The following is a 23,172-nucleotide window of genomic DNA, read 5'->3' as shown; positions in this document are numbered from 1 at the left end:
CAGGCCAGTCTAATCTCATTAGTAGACAAATTATTGGAATCAATTCTCAGAGACAGGATAAACTGTCACTTAGAAAGGCAGATTAATCAAGGTCAGTCGTCATGATTTGTTAAGGGAAAATCTTATCTGACCAACTTGATCGAATTTGTTGAAGTAACTAGGAAGATGAGGTTAGTGCAGTTGATGTGGTCTACATGGATTTTAGCAAGGTTTTTGACAAGGTCCCACATGACAGACTGATTAAAATATAAAATCCCGTGGGCTCCAGGGAAATGCAGCAAGGTGGATACTGAATTGGCTCAGTGGCAGGAAACAAAGGATAATTGTTGACAGCTTTTTTTGCCACTGGAGGGCTGTTTCCAGTGGCTTCCTGCAGATCTCAGTACTGGATCCCCTGCTTTTTGTGGTATATATTAACGATTTGGAGGTAAATGTGGGGGGCATGGTTAAGAAGTTTGTAGACGACACAAAGATTGGCCGTGTGGTAGATAGCGAGGAGGATAGCTGTAGGAAGATATTGATGGTCTGGTCAGATGGGCAGAAAAGTGGCAAATGGAATTCAACTTGGAGAAGTGTGAGGTGATGCATTTGGGGAGGTCAAACAAGGCAACGGAATACACGATTAATGGGAAAATACGGAGAGGTGTAGAGGAAGTGAGGGACTTGGAGTGAATGTCCGCAGATCCCTGAAGGTGATAAGGTGGTTAAGAAGGAATATGGAATCCTTTCTTTTATTAGGCGAGGTATAGAATATAAGAGCAGGCAGGTTATGCTAGAACTAAATAAATCATTGGTTAGGCCACAACTAGAGTACTTTGTGCAGTTCTGGTCACCTCATTACAGAAAGGATGCAATTGCATTAGAGAGGGTACAGAGGAGATTTACAAAGGTGTTGCTGGGACTGGAAAAATGCAGCTATGAGGAAAAACTGGTTAGGCTGGGGCTGTTCTCCTTGGAACAGAGAAGGCTGATTGAAATGTACAAAATTGTGAGGGGCCTGGATAGAGTGAAGGGCCTATTTACCTTAGCAGAGAGGTCAGTGACTAAGAGGCATAGATTTAAAGTGATTGGTGGAAAGATTAGAGGGGAGATGAGGAAAAACATTTTCACCCTGAGGATGGTGGGGGTCTGGAACTCATTGTCTGAAAGGGTAGTTCAGGCAGAAGCTCTCAGATCATTCAAAGGGAGTCTGGATATGCACCTCAAGTACCATAATCTACAGGGCTATGGACCAAATGCTGGAAGGTAGGATTGGATTGGGTGGATTGTTTTTCGGCACAATGGGCCGGGTAGCCTCTTTCTGGGCCAGGCGCTGCTTCACAAACCACTGACCACCTCCAGGCGCGTATCCATTGTCTCTCGAGATAAGGAGGCCCAAAAGAAAAGAAAAGAAAAGAAAGAAATGACTTCCTTATACTTGTACTCCAAACCTCTTGCAATAAAGGTCAACATGCCATTTAATTTCCTTGCCTCACCTGCATGCTAACTTTGTGTTCCTTGTATGAGTACATCCAAGTCTCTCTGAACATCAACATTAAAAAAACTTTTGCGCTTTTTAAACCATATTCTGCTCTTCTATTCCTCATACTTCCCCACACTATACGCCATCTGTCACCTTGTTGCCCGCTTACTCAGCCTGTCTACATCTCTTTGCAGCCTCTGTGTCCTCCTCACAGCTTAACATTCCCACCTAGCTTTGTATCATCAGCAAGCTTAGGTACATTACTCTGTCTCTTCATCCAAGTCATTTATATAGATTGTAAATAGCTGAGGCCCCAGCACTGATCCTTGAGGGAAAACTAGTTACAGACTGCTAACTTGAAAATGCTCCGTTTATCCCCTACTCTCTGCTTCCAGTCCATTAACCAATACATGCTAATATGTTACCCCAACTCCATGAGCCCTTATCTTGCATATTAACCCTTTGTGTGGCACCTCAACAAATGCCTTTTGGAAATACAAGCATATTACATCTACCAGTTCCCCTTTATCTACCCTACTAGTTACATCCTCAAAAAATGCTAATAAGATTGTCAAACACTATTTCCCTTTCTTATAACCATGTTGACTCTGTCTGATCATACTATGATTTTCTAAGTGCATTGTTAAGACTGCCTTCATAATAGATTCCAACAGTTTCCTGATGACTAATGTCAGGCTAACTGACATGTAGCTCCATTTTCTCTCTCCCTCCCTTCTTGAATAGCTGCATTATATTTGCTAACTTAACTGGGACAGTTCCTAGAATCTAGGAAATTTTGGAAAATCATAACCAGCTCATCCACTATCTCTGCAGCTCCCTTTTAGAACCCTATGACATAACTCATCAGGTCTGAGAAAATTTTCAGCTTTTACTCCCTTTAAGTTTGCTAATATTTTTCTCTGCTGATAATTTCTTCACCCATTAACCCCCATTTCTGGTATGTAATTTGTGTTTCCTACTGTGAAGAGACACAGAATATTTGTGCATGTCTCCGTCATTTCCTCCTTATGCTGTCTCTGCCTCGAAGGGACCAACATTTACTTTAACTACTCTCCTTTGTATACACTTTGTAAAAAGCGCTTATAAACTGTTTTTATATTCCTGACTAATTTATTCTCTTTTTTTCCCTCATCAACCTTTTGGTCGCCCTTTACTGGTTTCTAAAACTCTCCCAATCCTCTGGCTTATTACTACTCTTTGCAACATTATAAGCCTCTTCTTTTGATCTAATACTATCCTTAACTTCCCTAGTAAGCCACAGATAGACCTTTCTTGCAGAATGTTTTTTTTTAAACTGGAGCATATTTTTGTTGAAAATTGTGAATCACTTCTTTAAATGTTTCCCACTGTTCGCTTACCGTCATACCTTTTCTATTTAGCCAATCGATAGCCAGCTCTCCTCTAATACTTATGTTAGTGCCTTTGTTTAAGCTTAAGATTCTTGTTTTGGACTCGAGTACATCACTTTCAAACTTAATATGGAATTCAATTGTATTACAATCACTTTTTCCCAGGGGATCTTTTACTATGAGGTTACTAATTAACTCTGCCTCATTGCACAATATTAGATCGAAAATAGCTTTGTCTTGTGTTGGTTCCACAAGGGGGACCTACAGGGGGCCTATAAACTGCTCCCACTAGCATTTTCTGACCCTTGCTGTTCCTAACCTCCACCCATGCTGATTCTACTTCTAATCTTCTGAGCCAAGATCCTTTCCTACTAATATCTTTGTCATCCTTTATCAGGGGTACTCCTCTTTATCCATCTGCCTGTCTTTTCGAAATGTTGTGTACCCTGGAATATTTATTTCCCAATCCTGGCAACCTTGCAACCATGTCTCTGTAAAGGCGATTATATCAAACCCATTTATCTCTATTTATGCCGCAAGTTCATATACCTTGTTAGGAGTGCTTCGTGCATTCAGATAAATAGCCATTAATTTTTTTTTTATACTATTCTTTGCATGGACCTTATTCGTTGATGCGCTATTAAAAATTTCTATTCCTTCCTGTCCCACTCTGCTTGTCTTTAACCAAATTGCTACACTTCTCTATTGCCTTGCCTTTTTTCTTTGGATTTTGAAATCTCTCTTCACCTGACCCCTTTTAAAGCCCTACCCACAGATCTAGTTATACAATTCGCCCAGACACTGATCCCAGCCCCATTTAACTGGAGCCTATCCCAAGGGAACAGCTCCCTGTTTCCCCAGTACTGCTGCCAATGCCCTATGAATGGAAATCCGTTCTTCCCACACCACTCTTTGATCCATGCATTTAATTCTCTAATCTGCTTGACCCTATGCCAATTGGCATATGGCTCAGGTAACAATCCAGTCAGTCAGTTTGCATTAACAAGGACTTCCCTTTTACCGCACACACTGCATGCAGTTGTACTACAACAACTACTGGTCTACCATTTTTAAATGGATCACATTAGCCACTAACCAACCACTCCTTTAAAAAGAACACCAACAATTTAACAGCTCACAGACCAAAAATTATATTTGATAAAATGAAATGTTATAATTTCTTGGTCTCAAATTTCACTGCACTATTTTGGCAACACAATTTCTGAGCTGTTTTTGCAACATTATTTCTGATAAGATGCAGGCCAAATTACATAATGCATAACCAGAGCTCTAAAAACCTATCAGCAAAGCCATGATAGATGGATTTAAAAGGGTCAAACTTGCTATTTCACATCTGTTGACTGCAGTGAAGCATCAGAAAACAATAACAGTACACTATCTACACTCACTTTAGTTCAATTCACAAAAGTCTGCCCTAGCAGTATTGTACCATCTTTTCAAAGTATATGTGTCGTGCAGACAGTTTCAACACAATCACAAGCAGCAACTTTCTTTCAGAATTAAAACTGCAGCTGAAAATATTGGTCAGTTTGTCAATTATTTACTGCTAAGAATACTGCTAAGTTTACAGCTAACAATTCTGAAAAATGATCTGCAATCTGAAATGGCCTCAGAATTAACCCTTGTGAGTTAATATTTCCGCCAAAAGACATTTTAACTTGCATCCAAACAATGTATTCTAATATCTAACCACCTCAGCCTAGGCACTCAAATTAGCAGCTGAGAGCATCTCGTCATTGTCTTTCAGTCACTGTACTGTTGGAAAATATCAGAAGTACATCAATGAAACACATTCTAGAAGAGCAGTACATAGATAAATAATCTTGACCAGCAAACGCTCAAAGCTTTTTGGTAGGTTTCGTAGAAAAGTATCCAAACTGCAACCCACAGGTCATGTGACTGCCAGGTATTTGATGTGCAAAGCCCTGATGGCTATTACTTCAGAAACATGTCATACAATTCATGCAGTAATGCCTAAAGCATTGTGATTAAATGACACTACAATTTCTCTGCAATATTTTGGCAACAGTACCCCTCGAAAAGATGCAAGCCAGACTGCAAGGAACATAACGAGTGATCTAAAAAGTAATTGGCTATTTAGTTTGTAGCTTAGATTGAGAGGAGAGTCGGAGGTTATCTATTACTTAACCTTTGAGACAGATAATGTCAACACAGAACTGAATTATCCACCTAAACAGCAAAAAGGAAGGCCAACCAAAAGTACTATTTTAGTGGTAAAGTAAACTAGGCCCACAGCTGGCTCCAAAATGCATCAATAAATTTTGGATAGCAAGCTCAGACATGCCAGCTCGTCATAATTCACACCAATAGCGTTTGGACTTCATGTCCGCTTTGGCACTTCAAAAGTCAGCACATAGCCGGATACAAGCTACCTGCATTAAAACTGTAAGATCGTGCATTCTGCATCCAATTACTCACTGCTGCTCACGTGGCTCATACACTGCAAGACAATATTGGTGTCCCTTTAAACAAAATAGCCGCCTTTTTCTCCTCTCCTGGTGAAAGAGCCAGGCAGACAACAGTAGGTAAGTGAATGAGCAGAGATTATTGACACTTTTTTAAAAACTGCTGATAGGACAGAGAACTGACAAGCAGTGCAATTCAAGGAGAAGCTGACAAAGATATAGACTCTACCTGATTTTTTTTCATTTAAACTTTTTTTTTTAAGAATTGCATTGGGATTACAATTTGGTCTTAGATCACATCTGCTGGTTAATATGGTACTAAGGCTTATATACAGCAACTTTATCAAATCATGTAGTACTGATGACTTAATTGATTTTGTAAAGTGTTTTCAAATGAAAATCTAAAGTTCTGGGAGTCCCTCAGGCTTCACAAGACCTGTCAGAACTTTTATATCAAACCCATTTACCTCGGGATGAGGGATTTTGGCTACAAGATTAGGTTGGAGAAGCTGGGTTTTTTCTCCTTGGAGCAAAGGAGATTGAGGGCAGATTCGCTAGAGGTGTACAAGATTATGGCAGGTTTAGACAAGGTAGACAAAGAAAAGCTGTTCCCATTAGCTGATAATACAGGGAACTCAGACTTAAGTTTTGAGCAAGAGATGCAGGGGAGTGGGGGGGAATAGTGTGATATGAGGAAGAATTTTGTTTTATGCAGCAGGTGGTAATGACCTAAAACTTGCTGCCAGTGAGGGTGATGGAAGCTAGAAACGATCAATGATTTTGAAAAGAAATTGGATAGGCACTTGAGGGAAATAAACTTGTAGGGCTATGGGGATATAGCAGGGAACAGGACTGACTGGATTGCTCGACAAAGAGCTGGCATGAACTCGACTGGCTGAATGGCCTCCTCCTGTGCTGTAATGACTCTAATTGTCAACACTGTGCATATCTCAACCACCCATGTTTTACCAAGGCAATTTTTGTTAGCTTATAGCAGAGATGTCTGCCTTTGTGATCTAAATCAGCACAGACAGACATTCTCATTCAATGTTCCTGTATTATTTATAGTCACTCCATTCGAGGTAAATTTAACTGACTTTCACATACAGTTCTAAAATACATTCACAATTGAACTATTCATGCTAGTGTTCAATTCTTGGCTGAAGCAGTCAAAACAAAGGTGGATAGCACAATACATTGATATCAGAACTATCAGGCCAAAATTCATATAGCATTGGGGAAAAAATACATTTACCATGTTGTATTAATGCTTTTAATGATTGCTGCTACCTCTATAAGAAGGTAGCATGGAAATAATGCCTCATTAATAATGCAGTCCATTGCCATTTTGAGTCTCTTTAGGATGTGACAGGCACCTTAAATTGATTGGATTTATTACGGACATGTGTTGTAAATGGTTTAATTTCAAAAGTCAACTTGCATCAAGGGTTAAAATCTCAACTCAGGGTGGGGAGAAGGGGACTGAAGGCTGAATAGCAGTGAAATCTGTACATTAACTTTCCATTTTTAACTGCTAAGACAAAAATGTATTTTTGACTTGGAAAAGAGAATTACAGGAGCATCTTAAAAATTCCAGTGTCAAAAATCAACATTTCCCCCGCCCTAGAAAATAACACAGATCTTCATCATTGTCACGCTCCCTTATATTTCTAAAATGGCCATAAGTGACACTTTTGTACATGCATTGCAAGACAGAAACCAAGTGCTGGAACATAAACCCCACTAATCTTTCTGTATGCTGTAACAAATGAACTTGTTTTTTAGTGACATTCCAAATGTAAATTCAACGGTGTTTGGCTGTCAACTTGTTTAAGGGCTATTGCAGCATTTTTGTTTGCAATCAACTTTTACTAATTTTCTAGGTTATCAGACAGCATATCAGTACTGCAACACCAACAGCCATAAGGTCCTTGAAATATGCTGTGGGTGCATACAACTTATTAGAAAGGTGACTTTTTTTGTCTGTACAAGTAATTCACAGTAAAGTTGCAAAAAGTAGGAAAATCAATTCATGACTACAGTGCATGTAAAACAAATTAGCAGCCCAGCTAGTTCATCAATCCAAGTCTCCAGTGTGCTGACACTAACAGGAAAAACAGACAGCCCATCATTGTGGGAGTTGTAGTCCGTGCAGCTAAAAGGCTTAACCCATGTGAAGCGCACCTGCCTGCCTGCATTCACATGGGAAGGATGGAGGAAGAGGAAAGGGAGGAAGAGGAAAGAGGACAGGTTCACGAGGGAGGAGGCAGGCAAACACACCAAGAGAAGGGGAGGCAGAGCAGTTTATTTTTATTTATTTATTTAGAGATACAGCACTGAAACAGGCCCTTCGGCCCATCGAGCCTGTGCCGACCAAGAACCACCCATTTATACTAACCCTGCAGTAATCCCATATTCCCTACCACCTACCTACACTAGGGGCAATTTACAATGGCCAATTTACCTATCAATCTGCAAGTCTTTGGTGGTGGGAGGAAACCGGAGCACCCAGCGAAAACCCACACAGTCACAGGGAGAACTTGCAAACTCCGCACAGGCAGTATCCAGAATCGAACCAGGGTCCCTGGAGCTCTGAGGTGCTAACCACTGCGCCACTGTGCTGCCCCAGTTAAAAGGGACTTATAGAAGAGGGATCGAGCCAGGGTAGACGTAACAAACCAAGGGGTAGAGTCAAGGCAGGAGAGCAGAATAATAATGTGGGAAATGAAGATCAGAGAATGGCAGGAAGGGACAGAGAGAAAAAACCTGAGAACACACCAACAGTCAAGACTAGATGTTACAAAGAAAACAAAAAGACAAAACTAAAGGCTCTGTATCTGAATACAGGTAGCATTCATAAAGTAGACGAACAGATAGCACACATTGAAGTAAATAAATATGATCTGGGAGGAGGGAAAGGGGGCGACAAGGTGGGGGCGGGGGGGAAGAGAGCGAGGGGGGGGAAGAGAGCGAGGGGTGGTGGGGGCGGGGGGGGAAGAGAGCGAGGGGTGGTGGGGGCGGGGGGGGAAGACAGCGAGGGGTGGTGGGGGCGGGGGGGGAAGAGAGCGAGGGGTGGTGGGGGCGGGGGGGAAGAGAGCGAGGGGTGGTGGGGGCGGGGGGGAAGAGAGCGAGGGGTGGTGGGGGCGGGGGGGAAGAGAGCGAGGGGTGGTGGGGGCGGGGGAGAAGAGAGCGAGGGGTGGTGGGGGCGGGGGAGAAGAGAGCGAGGGGTGGTGGGGGCGGGGGGAAGAGAGTGAGGGGTGGTGGGGGCGGGGGGAAGAGAGCGAGGGGTGGTGGGGGGGAGAAAGAGCGAGGGGTGGTGGGGGAGAAAGAGCGAGGGGGGTGGGGGAGAAAGAGCGAGGGGGGTGGGGGGAGAAAGAGCGAGGGGGGTGGGGGGAGAAAGAGCGAGGGGTGAGGGGGGTGGGGGAGAAAGAGCAGGGGTGAGGGGGGTGGGGGAGAAAGAGAGGGGTGAGGGGGGTGGGGGAGACAGAGAGGGGTGAGGGGGGTGGGGGAGACAGAGAGGGGGGGGGGGGAGAGAAAGAGAGGGGCAGGGTTGGAATGGCACCAGGACAGACACTGCGCTGCCGCCCTGTCCATTATGCAGTGCTCCCCGGGCAGTGGCGCCTCTCTCGGGGCTCTAACCCTTGTAGCAGCCGAGTACTTTGCCTTTCGGTTTCCCGTCGCTGTGCGGCTCAGACAGGAGCTCAATGTTAAAATCCACAACCCACTGACAACACCTCATTTCCAGCACTTCGCCTCCATCTTTCCAACATTCAGAAGCTGCCCAGCCCTCCCCAAAAATCAAAAAAAGTTTTCAATCTTAAACAATGTAACACTGGGTGTTAAATGTAGCCATTAGAGGCAACACTGTTACCCATCGCTTTATCCACTTAATCGGAAGGCAGAAGGCTGCTGCAGCCCAGACGCTTTCCAGTCACTCACTCACTCCCAGGGATGACTTCAAATGACATGAATTTATTTTTTACCCCCTTCCTCTGATCTGATATCTTTAAACCCATTTTTAATCATCTGCAAAAACAAAAAGCCCTCGGGCCTGAAGGTACCACGTTCCGTTACAGCAGAATTTCCACCCATTTTGCAAAAGCGCCCTCGGGGAACTTGATATCAAGAAAAGAAATCTTCAGCGCAGAGGGAGAGAGATAAAGGAGGTGTGAGTGAAAAAAAACTGAAGAATGTAGAATCTGTCCTTACATGGCTGCAATGTAGCTTCAGTAAGTCCAGCTGCCGGCAGTCAGTCCGCTAAAATCCAAAGCTGAGCGGCGTTTCTGATTGAAGCGGGAGAGACTCGGGTTGGCAGCATGTCCCGGTTCACACACAGGCAGAGAGAAGCTGGGGAACTGACTCACTCCCCTCGCATTTGCTTCCTCTCCTGTCCCCCCTCTTCCACTTGCCGCTTCCTTTTCTCCCTCTCTTCAGCGCTGGCGAGCCGGAGCCACCAGTTGTGCACAGAGCTGACAGAGGGGGAGGGGCATCAGGCACAGAAAAGCAACAAGCCTCTCACTGCAGTTTGTGCCTCATTGTGGCATCTTCAATACTGCTGGAGAGAGAGATTTGCATCGACTCCACCACAGGCAAGCCCAGGCTACACTCGATCAAAGCGCTGTCTGCAGTAAATGTAAACACAAAGTCCTGTCACACATTACATCAAGTGAACAATAAGCAGCTGCACGCTAAACAACACTGCGAAAAAAATTGCTGCAGCAGACGATTGCTTTGCCTGTTGTTTTCAGGGGGTAAGAAGGAAAGCAAATACACTCCATCCCAAGCATAACTTACATTAACTTATATACTTATAGCTTGCAAAATTTATAACTTTTTCTTTAAAAGTTAAAAATTGATTTGCTAATGGGAATGTTGACCTTTATTTCGAGGAGACTGGAATAGAAAGGGGTGGAAGTTCTGTTGCAGTTAGATAAAAGCTCTGGTTAGACCCCATTTTGAATACTGGGCTCAATTCTGGGCACGGCCCCTCAGGAAGGATATCGATCAGGGGTGTCCAACATACGGCCTGTGGGCCAGAATCTGGCCCGCCAAGGATGAGAAATTTCCGCTGAAAATCCGCCATTGGCTTCTTCCGGCCCGCCAAATCTTTCAGTGACTGACAACAGCTGCAGCTCCTTTTCTGACATGGCAGAGACGCCTCACTGTGTACGTCCTCCGTTACCAAGATGGCAAACACACTTCAGTACCTGGCTCCTTTACTAAGATGGTATTATCTGGACTGAACTTCCTATCTGCCAACGCTTCCCACCTGAACTCCATTCCCACTGCGGCCTTCCTAGCTTCGAGCTTGGGCCCCTGGCCCAGCACTGGCTCTGCCTGCGTACGGATCCGACCTGGGCTTCAGGCCCCGGGCTCTTCATCTCCACCAAAATCACCAAGGAGGAGGCGCCTGAGGAGGTGGCAGGGCCCAGGCCCAGGCCCAGGCTCCGGGGAAAGGGTGCTAAAAGGATTAAATTATGAGCACAGTTTGCATAGACTAGGTTTATAATCCCTTGAGCATAGAAGCTAAGAGGTGATCTAATTGAGGCATTTAGGATGAATAAAGGATTTGACAGGGGAAAAACTATTTTCTCTCTCGAGAGAGAGAGAGAGAGAGAGAGAGAGAGAATCTAGAACAAGGGCATATAACCTTAAAATTAGATCTTGGCCATTCAGAGGTGATGTCATGAAGCACCTTTTCATACAATTGGTAGTGAGAAGTTTTCTCCTCCAATAAACTGTTGAGGTTAGGTTAATTCAAAATTTCAGTTGAGATTGAAAGATTTTTTTTTGGACAAAGGCATTAAGGATTGCAGAACCAACAACAGCTTGTATTTATATAGCACCTTTAATGTAATAAAATGGCCCAAGCTGCTTCACGCGAGCATTATAAAACAAAACTTGACAGTGAGTGACATAAGGAGATATTAGGAAAGATGACCAAAAGCTTGGTCAGGAGGTAGGTTTTAAAGAGCGTCTTAAAGGAGGAAAGAGAGGTGAAGAGGTCTAGTGAGGGAATTCCAGGGCATACGGCCAAGGCCGTTGAAGGCACAGCCACCAACAGTGGAGAAATAAAATCGGGAATGCTCAAGAGGCCAGAATTGGAGGAGTGCTGATATCTTGGAGGGTTGTAGGGCTGGAGGAGATTACAGAGATAGGGAGGGGTGAGGCTATGGAATGATTTGAAAACAAGGATGAGAATTTAAAAATTAAGGCGTTGTTTAACAGGGAGCAAGTGTAGGTCAGCAAGCACAGGGGTAATGGGTGAACGGCATTTAGTTTGCGTCAGGACATGGGCAGCAGAGTTTTGGACAACCACAGGTTTATGGAGGGTAGAAGGTGGGAGGCCAGTCAGGAGTGCATTGGGATAGTCAGACCTAGAGGTAACAAAGGCATGGATGAGGGTTTCAGCAGCAGATGAGCTGAGGTAACAAAGCGGATAGATGGAGTTAAGATACAGACCAGCTATGATATAACTAAATGGCGGAACAAGCTCGAGGGATTAAATATGAACATACATACAAACATACGAATTAGGAGCAGGAGTAGGCCACTCGGCCCCTCAAGCCTGCTTCGCCATTCAACAAGCCTGATCATGCCTGATCTAACGGGAACCTCAACTTCACATTCCCACCTATCCCCGATAACCTTTCACTCCCTTGCTTATCAAGAATCTATCTACCTCGATCTTAAAAATATTCAAAGACTCAGCTTCCACTGCCTTTTGAGAAAGAATTCCAAAGACTCACGACCCTCTGAGAGATTTCTCCACATCTCTGTCTTAAATGAGTGACCCCTTATTTTTAAACAGTGACCCTAGTTCTAGATTCTCCCACAAGATGAAACATCCTTTCCACATCCACCCTGTCAAGACCCCTCAGGACCTTATATGTTTCAATCAAGTCACCTCTTACTCTTCTAAACTCTAGCGGATACAAGCCTAGCCTGTCCAACCTTTCCTCATAAGACAACCCACCCATCCCAGGTATTAGTCTAGTAAATTTTCTCTGAACTACTTCCAATGCATTTACATCCTTCCTTAAATAAGGAGACCAGTACTGTACACAGTGCTCCAGTTGTGGTCTCACCAATGCCCTGTATTACTTGAAGCATAACCTCCCTACTTTTGTATTCAATTCCCCTCACAATAAATGATAACATTCTATTAGCTTTCCTAATTACTTGCTGTACCTGCATACTAACCTTTTGCAATTCATGCACTAGGGCACCCAGATCCCTCTGCGGCTCAGAGCTCTGCAATCTCTCACCATTTAGATAATATGCTTCTTTTTTATTCTTCCTGCCAAAATGGACAATTTCACATTTTCTCACATTATACTCCATTTGCCAGATCTTTGCCCACTCACTTAACCTATCTATATCCCTTTGTAGCCTCCTTATGTCCTCTTCACAACTTACTTTCCTACCTATCTTTGAGTCATCAGCAAATTTAGCAACCATACCTTCGGTCTCTTCATCCAAGTCATTTATATAAATTGTAAAAAGTTGAGTCCCCAGCACAGATCCCTGTGGCATACTGTTTTAGTAATACAAAGTACCAAGCCCTCCAGAATAAAGAGAATCTAGGTTTGAGGTATAAGTCTCTCTCAAAGACTTATAATTATATAGCACTTAATCATCTTCAGAAATTTTCCAAAACATTTCAGTTACTGGATAGTTTCTTTGGGTTCGGTGCCATAGACCACTCCCATAGACAAACCTCAATCCCTAAATCAGGAGTGTGCCTTTGCCTGCCTAATATCTAGGTAAATTTAGCAATCCCCAGCTTGAAACCTAAACCCTCAGCACTATTCCGGTTGACTGAAATAACGCATTCTCTCAGGTTATTTCCTCAACTTGGGTAGATGGAAAAATAAACATCCTAACAGACAGAAGGTTCGACTGTAATGTACAGTAAATAGTTAAATGAAGAGCATTAAACAGTAGATTTATAGTCTTTACAAACTTTACTATACTCAAAATATCAACAAAACAAGCACAGTTCTCCTGCACTAATATAAAACTGAGTCTTGATCCCTTGTCTGATGTAACACTCACTACCGTGGAATTGTCTGGCCCGCATTATCACTGTATGCTTTAGCATTACTGCTGGCTAGGTACAGTACAGTTCAAGATATAGTTCCAAATTAATCTAAAGTTATTCTGAAACAAAGGGAATTGAAACATGTATTTCTCCAATTCAGGCAGAGTTGACAATCAAACATATACTTTGAGAAGATATTGTCAAATGCACAGGCTGCTTGCTCATCTGGGAAATCACCAGCATCCTTTAAGCTCAAGACTTCTATTCACAGGACATTCATACATATCCATGGCTATTTGGTACAAAAATGTAGTTCTCAAAAGGTTAGCTGGTATCTCTGGCTTACTCCATTGACAAAATCCCATCCCTCTCCAGGAAGTATCAACCAAATCAATTTTACCAAAGGCCATTTCAAAAACAAACTTTTGACAATACAGTATTTTCTGGCAATTTCTACTCTTTTTCTTTTATAACTCACTTTGATATTAACAAGTTCCACGGTAAGTTCCCCAAATTAATGTCATAATGCATCTGAGTGAATTCCCTTTCTACTCTTTTTAATTGAAACTCTAAAGGGTTGTCCTTACATCATTAACCAAATCTAACAAAAGTGCCACCTTTTCAGAGAGGCACAAGTAATAAAAACCTAAATCATACAAAAGACAAAGGAAACATAAATTAAATCGTAATATTATTTCCACTATTAACGATGGGCTCCAGTCCTTGCAGAGCCCACTGGTCACCGCATGCTCCTGCTCCAGGGACCCAGGACATGGACAAGACGGCAGAAGAGAGGTTCACAGTCTTATTATCATATTTAAAGTTCCAACAATGTCTCGTTGGAGTGGGTTGGTCTCCCACATTCCAGCCTCAGTTAAAGCCGAAATGGGTCAATTAAAGATGGGTTTGGGTTGGGAAACAGATTTTTCAAACTTTAACACACCCTGCCCCCAACTGACCCAAATGAACCCATATTTTTATGTTAAAATTCATCCCTAACAGTTACCTGGTTCAATTTTCAATAAGCACTAAAGTAGTTCATTGTACCCTGAAAAATAGTTATTTTGGTAATACTCTGCTTTGTACTCACTTTCTATAAAAAGAGCAGTACAGCCTGAATGAAAGGTACATGTACGATACACAATACACAAGAACAGGCAGTTGCAGCTTCGCATTAAATCCTTTTGGTACCTAATGCAGTTTCTCTGCTAATAAGTCAGAGAACCATATCCCAGTAGAGATAAAGATCAATGTTTTGTCTATACCATTTCCAAGCCAGGTCTGCCCATTTAAAGGTATACTACATTAAATATTCATTTGTGGTTAATATAAAGTTGGGACAGGAATGAGTCCATTATAAAGCTTAGTATCGTCAGAGGTCACGGATGGTCAAAAGTCAAGACTGATTTCCATTAAAAATCAGTGGGTGAAGTTTCCTTGATGGCTTTGTAAGTTTATCTCTGTCAGGAAAGTCCCAGGTTCAATTGCCACTCTGTATATATCCCAACACGTTGAAATTAACCTCGCATTCATGCGTTAGAGAAGGGAAAGTCAGTCAGCGTTCCAACTTTTAATTACTAGCCATTGGCCGCTGTTGAAAGTGTGTATGTGTGCATATCAGAACAGGATTGGATTCAGCTGTGAACCTGTTGTGGCCACGTAGCCTGGCCACACTCACTGTTGAGCCTAACACATTATTAGCACATGATGCCAGGAAATGACTGGTGCCCATGGAACTGTAACCCTACAAGGAGTTAACAGCTTTAGGAGAGGAAGATAGTGGAGTGAATTTTAGATTTAGAGATACAGCACTGAAACAGGCCCTCCGGCCCACCGAGTCTGTGCCGACCATTAACCACCCATTTATACTAATCCTACACTAATCCCATATTCCTACCACATCCTCACCTGTCCCTATATTCCCCTACCACCTACCTATACTAGGGGCTTTTGCCAATGTACCTATCAACCTGCAAGTCTTTTGGCTGTGGGAGGAAACCGGAGCACCCGGAGGAAACCTTTATGAGAAAGAGAAAACAAAGAAGGCAACTGGTGCAAAATACACTGATTCCTACAATTGATGGCTCAGTATTTTCCCTGTGCTGGTGCTCTGTTATTCTGAAGACAACTCTAAGCAAATCGGCCCTGGATTTTAAATAATTGTACTTTTAGTCATATAGTTTGCATTGTTAATATGTCCCTTCCCCCATTAAGTTATCATAAAGATTTGATTTTGAACCCCTCTTTTATGCTTCCATGTTCTTCTTGCTGCTTGTACTATTTTCTGTGATTTTCTTTTGTTTTCAAGTCCTTCTCCATTATCCCCCTCAAGATGTTGGTTCCAGCTGGGCTAGGATTCCACAGGTGCCAGGTACCCTTCAGCACCTTTTCCAAGTGGTCATTCTTCATCGTGAGCCTAAAAAGTGTTAGCAGACTAATTCCATTCATGGGAATGGAAATTTAAGGCTGATTGTCTCCTCAAAGACCTAAGGTGTGCTAAAGTCAATGGCAGCCTGCCAACCCTGTTGATATCAGCTGACTTAGCACAGACAGGCATCAAACTGGTGACCTTGCAGTCTGTCTGGTTCATTTATAGATTGTTTTTATTTGCTGAGGCATTGGGGAAGTTTTTGACCTTCATTTGTATCTTCAGAGAATATTTTTTCTTTATTCAGGTGACAGTATGATAGCTTCACAATCAGAATGGAAACTCATTGAATGAAAAAATCTAATTCAGATGCACCTGTTTGTTGGGATGTTAATATTTTGATAATCACACCAGCATTTTGTTTTGATACAACACAAACTGATGAAAAATTTATATATCAGACATCAAGTGAAATGATTGGAAGCTCTGCAATGTTTACAACAGATAGTCATAAAATGAATAGAAACATGTCCTTATCGATCAAAGCCTGTTAGTGTGAAGATATCCCAACAGACCGCAGGCTTGTTCTTGATGCATAGTATTAGACAGCAGGATTGTATACACGTGCTTTATTAAAGTTCCCAATATTTTTTTGCCTTAGATTGTTGTGGTGAAAGATAAAGAATTTCAAAAAGACCAATAGTTCACTGATATTACATTTTTTTTTGCCATCCTGTGACTTGTATTTACTGATAAATATCCTTTCAAATACATATTACAGAGTGTGTTTTTTTACACCCACTGTTTCAGCTCTTTCTTCCCCCTATTGGTTTACAGGGATAGACTATCTGCTACCATGCCTCTGCCAACAGTGCTTAGTAACTGGCTAAGATGAAGGCCGTGATAACAGATTGGGTGTCTTGTCTGCCATTTTCTCTCTTTTCTGCCTCCCATCAGAAAGTACCAGGTTCCTATTTTCCATTTCCTCCAGCAGCACAGAAATGAGCCTGTGAAAGGAATTGCACACCTCCCGGTGTCCCAGGACAACATTATGAGCTGTAGGTAAATGCATTTGAAGTGCAAGGGGATGACAGCCATGTTGACTTCTGAAAACTGGAACATTGTGTAAATACTAATTCTCACCAAAAGCGAGTTTCTGATAGTGAAATACCAGTAACTATATTATCACTATGGCTGAACGGACACTACAATGAGCATCATTCACAAGATTCTGATTCTTATCCTTCTTTGTGATATGTCTGGCACAGGGTACAACAATTTTGTTAAAATACATTTAGCGCAGTGTCACTCAATCAAAATTACAGCATATCCACTGGTTGTTCTATTGTTTCCAGTGGGCAAACTAGCCTCAAAGGAGACCATCTCTGGTTCTCAGTCAACACATAAAGCAGAAAAGTAAAATATCAAAGCACAATTTAAGTACAATCATAGGAAATAACAATCAAGAAATGGTTATTTCGATTGAGCAGTATGCCAGGTGCTGTGCATACACATGTGCAACACATTCATGTTGTGCCATGGGACGATCAGATGCTGAGTTTGAGTCATGATTCTCCACGTGGTGAGCTCTTAGCTACACCATTAAGGCAGACATAAGGCAAACCATCAAAAGTAGAAAGAACCATTCAGGCTCCTTTCTTTAGGCATCGGCAGCAGATCAGCTGCGCAGCCTCTCAGCATGCAATGATCTTAGTCAGGGATGGGCCCCATGCATGGTTCCGTAGGACTGTACTATCATTGCTGCCCGTTTCCCACGCCCTTTCAGGGAATCAGCCCACTTCTGGTATTATTAGTGCTGGTGGTGGGGGGCAGTCTAAATAGAGCTCTGAAATGATAAGCAACTGAAACAGTGATGGACACATTGCACTTTGTTCGAAAGGCTATCGTGATTCCTCATTGACAAAACTCCACATATAATAATCTATCAATATCTGCAAATGTTAACACTAGTACTGTACAAACAAAATCAATAACAATCTAAAATGTGACAAAAATAATAAAGATGTTGCAGAATGAGATTAATATTGTCCTGAAAATGCACCCAGTTTCAATGAAGTTAACAGTAAAAATGCACATCCTCATTTTAAGAATTTTAGTGAAATAAAGCTGCTTGGTGATTTAAATTCTATCTGCACAGTGAAGCTACTTTAATATTGATTTACACAGAGAAAATCATTACTCTTGCAGTGAATTAAGCTACAATTCAAAGGTATTGCCTTGAACACCATGTTCGCAGAGAATTACTAAACAGCTTAAAGGAAGCAGGCCTCCTTTCCCAATACCATCAGTTGCTATGGCAACCATTTCTAGGTGATGCATGTTGACAGTGATGTAATTCAATAATAATCATCCTGACCCATTTTATCCTGACATACATTTACAGATTATCTTACCAATCAGCAGTGGGTGATTAGAAACTGACTGACAAACTGCATGTCTCTTTTATTCTCCCCTCTGAAATCAAATTAATTATTTGAATATGTTGATGGTATGGATTTTCAATTTGTTGCAATCAAATCATCTTGTTATTCTCATGCACACTTAGGGCAGAAACTAATTCAAAATCAACTATTGTGTGAAATACAATGGATGATACAGCTTTATATTCACATGATAAATTCCTTTGTGGAGGTAGTATATAAGACAGGAAAGAGCTAGGTGACCTAGGAGAAAGGGAAAGGCGAATACAAGTATCTTACCTTACTGATGCGATTTATTGCTCCTAAATTATACAATTTGCACAATAAACCAATACTATTGTAATTAACAAACAAAAAAAGCATTAACATACTTAGTACTGACAACTAACTGGGTTGGATTCTTGAACCTGATCAGTTTTTTTAAAAATCCCATAGGGAACTATTAAAGATAAAGTATCGATTTAGCCAATCACAACATTTAAATGCATTATATAATTACAGTGCTAATATAATTGTACACTTTATTCTAGACCATGAAACAGTCACATGTGTAAGCCCACAATATAAAAAAGCTTGGCATCCTTCCATCTATGAAAGATGATGGACACACAGCAAATAATCCATTTAAGTGCAGTGTCTTCGTTTGGTGCACCTTTGTTGATGGTTGTGAAGACCAATCCTTCAGATGCAAGTTCTGTCACAAATGCTGCACGTGAAGCTGCCAAGTGACGCCGTGGGTTGTTGTTTTTGATGTTGGTGCCTGTTGCCAAGCAGCTGTGGCAACTGGTCATCTTGGAAGTGCACACCAGTCCGCAGGATGTGGTGCCATTTCCCTCTTTCGCCAGCAAGTGACTCACAGGTGTAATAGTCGACATTTAGGGCCTTCATTTCAAGCTTGCAAGCATCTTTGAAGAGGAGCTTTGGATGCCCCACTGGTTGTCTGGCCCCGGCTACCTCATCATACAGAAGGTCCTTGGGTATGCCATCCTGCAGATGTATTCGATCCACCAAAGCCACCTCCGTTTGATTCGTGCCAACACACCTGGGAACTCTGACTCTGAGAGGACTACCACATTTGTGATTTTGTCCTGCCAGGATATACCCATAATGCGTCGCAGACAGCGAAGATGGAAATTATTGAGCTTCTTTTCCTGGTAGCTGTAGTTCGCCCATGTTTCACAGCCATACAGCAAGATGCTGAGAGCACAGGCCTTATAAACCATCAGCTTGGTCCTAAGGGTTAGCTTGGTGTTATTCCATGTGCATTTCGCGAGTCGGCCAAAGGTGGAAGCTGCTTTGCCTATGCATATATGGAGCTCTGCATAAAGGGATAGATCGTCTGATACCGTGGACCCAAGGTAGCAGAATTTGCCAACCACTTCCAAGGGGTGTCATGTGTCATTTAGTGTGATCGGGGCAGAGATGCAACTCCTTGTCCCATGACCACGGTTTTCTTGATGCTTATAGTCAAGGAGAACAAGTTACAGGCACGGGAGAGACAGTCCATGAGTCTTTATAGCTGAGTTTCCATTTGAGTGACGAGCGCAGCAACATCAGCATAGAGGAGTTCTCTGATCAGGACGTGATGTGTTTTTGTCTTTCCTTTCAGCTTTGATAGATTGTACAGCTTGCCATCTGACCTAGTGTGCAAGCAGACTCCTTCTATATCTGCAGGGAAGGTGAAGGTCAGGAGCATGAAGAAGATTCCAAACAGAGTGGGGGCTATGAGACAATCTTGTTTCACTCCATTCTTCACTCCGAAACTGTTGGAAGTGGAACCATCAAACTGTACAGTGCAGTGCATGTCATCATGGAAGGAATGGGTGAGACTGAGGAGCTTTAGTGGACAGCCAATTTTTCCCCCAAATCTTACAACCATACGAATTTGGAGCAGAAGTAGGCCATTTGGCCCCTCGAGCCTGCTCCGCCATTCAATAAGATCATGGCTGATCTGTTTGTGTTTTGAATTCCACACTCCCATCTACCCCCGATAACCTTTGATTCCCTTGCCGAACAAGAACCTATCTACCTCCACCTTAAAAATATTCAATGACCCCGCCTCCACCACCTTCTGAGGCAGAGAGATACAAAGTCGCACAACCCTCAGAGAAAAAATTTCTCCACATCTCTGTCCTAAAAGGGCGACCCCTAATTTTAAAACAGTGCCCCCTACTGCTGGACTCACCCACAAGAGGAAACATCCTTTCCACATCCACCTTGTCAGGACTGTTCAGGATCTTATAAACTTCAATCAAGTTTCCCTCACTCTTCTAAACTCCACTGAAAATAAGCCCAGTCTGTCCAACCTTTCCTTATAAGGCAACCTGCTCATTCCAGGCATCAATCTAGGAAACCTCCTCTGAACAGCCTCCAAAGCATTTACATTCTTCCTTAAATAAGCAGTCCAAAACTGCTCACAGTATTCGAGATGTGATCTCACCAATGCCCTGTACAACACAAGCATAACATCCTTACTTTTATTTTCAATTCCTCTCGTAATAAAGCATAGCATTCCATTAGCCTTCTTTATTACTTTCTATACCTGCATACTAGTGACTCAGGCACTAGAACACCTAGATCCCTCTGGAATTCTGCAGTATTCCTCTGTTTAAGTAATACTCTGCTTTTTCATTCTTCCTGTCAAAGTGAACAACTTCACATTTTCCCACATTATACTCCATCTGCCAGTTTTTTGCCCACTCACTCAGACCATTGGTCTGCAACCTCCTTATGTCCTGTCATGTAGAGCCCTGCTCTACTGATGGTGTCTAATGCCTTAGTGAGATCTACAAAAGTAAGGTAAGTAAGGTAAAGGGGTATACTCTCTTCCCTACACTCTTCTTGTAGCTGGTGTATGGAGAAGATCATATCCACAGTAGGTCTGCAGGCACGGAAACCACACTGCACTTCCAGGTACACTTGGTTTGCAGGTAAATGGAGTCTTTTAAGTATGACCCTAGCAAACACCTTCCCCGTGACCCTAAGGAGTGAGATGCCCCTGTAATTGTTGCAGTCTCCTCTGTCATCTTTGTTTTGGTATAGTGAGATGATTTAGGCATCGCACATCTCCTGTGGAACAGAGCCTACTTTCCAGAACAGAAGATCATAAAGGTGTGGCAATAGATGGGGAGACGGTGGCCTAGTGTATTATCACTGGACTAATAATCCAGAGACCCAGGGTATTCATCTGGAGACATGGGTTTGAATCCCACTACAACAGAAAATGGAATTTGAATTTAATTTACATCTGGAATTAAAAGCTAGTTTAATGATGGCCATGAAACCATTGTCGATTGTTGTAAAAACCCATCTGGTTCACTAATGTCCTTCAGGGAAGGAAATCTGCTGTCCTTACCTGGTCTGGCCTACATGTGACTCCAGACCCACAGCAATGTGGTTAACTCTTACATACCCTCTGAAATGGCCTAGCAAGCCACTCAGTTGACCTAACCACTACGAAGTCAATAAAAAGGAATGAAACCGGACGGACCACCCGGCATCAACCGAGGCACTGGAAATGACAACGGCAAACCCAGCCCTGTCGACCCTGCAAAGTCCTCCTTACTAATATCTGAGGAGTAGTGCCAAAGTTGAGAGAGCTGTCCCACAGACTAGTCAAGCAACAGCCTGACATAGTCATACTCACGGAATCATACCTTACAATGTCCCAGACACTGCAATCACTATCCCTGGGTGTGTCCTGTCCCACCGGCAGGACAGACCCACCAGAGGTGGCGGGACAGTGGTCTACAGTAGGGAGGGAGTTGCCCTGGGAGTCCTCAACATCGACTCTGGACCCCATGAAGTCTCATGCCATCAGGCTAAACATGGGCAAGGTAACCTCCTACCACTCTCCCTCAGCTGATGAGTCAGTACTCCTCCATGTTGAACAGCACTTGGAGGAAGCATTGAGGGTGGAAAGGACACAAAATGTACTCTGGGTGGGGGACTTCAATGTCCATCACTGAGTGGCTTGGTAGCAACACTACTGACCGAGCTGGCCAAGTACTAAAGGACATAGCTGCTAGACTGGGTCTGCGGCAGGTGGTGGGGGAACCAACATAAGGGAAAAACATACTTGACCTTGTCCTCACCAATCTGCCTGCTGCAGATGCTTCTGTCCATGACTGTATTGGTAGGAGTGACCACCGCACAGTCGTTGTGGAGACAAAGTCCCGTCTTCATATTGAGGATACCGTCCATCGTGTTGTGTGGCACTATCACCGTGCTAAATGGGATAGATTTTGAACAGATCTAGCAATGCAAAACTGGGCATCCATGAGGCGCTGTGGGCCATCAGCAGCAGCAGAATTGTACTCAGCCACAATCTGTAACCTCATGGCCCGACATATCCCCCACTCTACCATTACCATCAAGCCAGGAGACCAACCCTGGTTCAATGAAGAGTGCAGGAGGGCATGCCAAGAGCAGCACCAGGCATACCTCAAAATGAGGTGTTAACCTGGTGAAGCTACAATCCAGGACTACTTGCATGCCAAACTATGTAAGCAGCATGCGATAGACAGAGCTAAGCGATCCCATAACCAACGGATCAGATCTAAGTTCTGCAGTCCTGCCACATCTAGCTGTGAATGGTGGACAATTAAACAACTAACTGGAGGAGGTGGTTCCACAAATATCCCCATCCTCAATGATGGGGGAGCCCAGCACATCAGTGCGAAAGATACGGCAGAAGCATTTGCAACAATCTTCAGCCAGAAGTGCCAAGTTGATGATCCATCTCAGCCCCCTCCTGAAGTCCCCAGCATTATAGTTGCCAGACTTTAGCCAATTCGATTCACTCCCCGTGATATCAAGAAACGACTGAAGGCACTGGATACTGCAAAGGCTATGGGTCCTGACAATATTCCAGCAATCGTACTGAAGACCTGTGCTCCAGAACTTGCCGCACCCACAGCCAAGCTGTTCCAGTATAGCTACAACACTGGCATCTACCCGGCAATGTGGAAAATTGCCCAGGTATGTCCTGTACGCAAAAAGCAGGACCAGTCCAACCCGGCCAATTACTGCCTCATCAGT

The 23,172-nt window shown here is 43.0% G+C and overlaps 1 protein-coding gene across 4 annotated transcripts in view; it reads right to left on the bottom strand.

Moving 5' to 3' along the window:
* ripor1 (RHO family interacting cell polarization regulator 1) overlaps positions 1-23,172 on the bottom strand; it is a 346,423-nt gene that overhangs the window by 186,291 nt on the left and 136,960 nt on the right. For 2 of the 4 annotated variants that reach the window (XM_068049512.1, XM_068049513.1), the window contains exon 1: positions 9,489-9,850. The exons of the other annotated variants lie outside the window; for them this stretch is intronic. The gene's annotated coding sequence lies outside the window, so the exon portion shown is untranslated. Of the gene's footprint in view, positions 1-9,488; positions 9,851-23,172 lie in introns of those variants that run through there. 4 annotated transcript variants of the gene reach the window in all.

This window comes from Heterodontus francisci, chromosome 17, assembly GCF_036365525.1.
Source record: "Heterodontus francisci isolate sHetFra1 chromosome 17, sHetFra1.hap1, whole genome shotgun sequence".
Classification (NCBI taxonomy): domain Eukaryota; kingdom Metazoa; phylum Chordata; class Chondrichthyes; order Heterodontiformes; family Heterodontidae; genus Heterodontus; species Heterodontus francisci.
The sequence above is the reverse complement of the archived record's forward strand: the minus strand, read 5'-3'. Positions and strand labels throughout refer to the sequence as shown.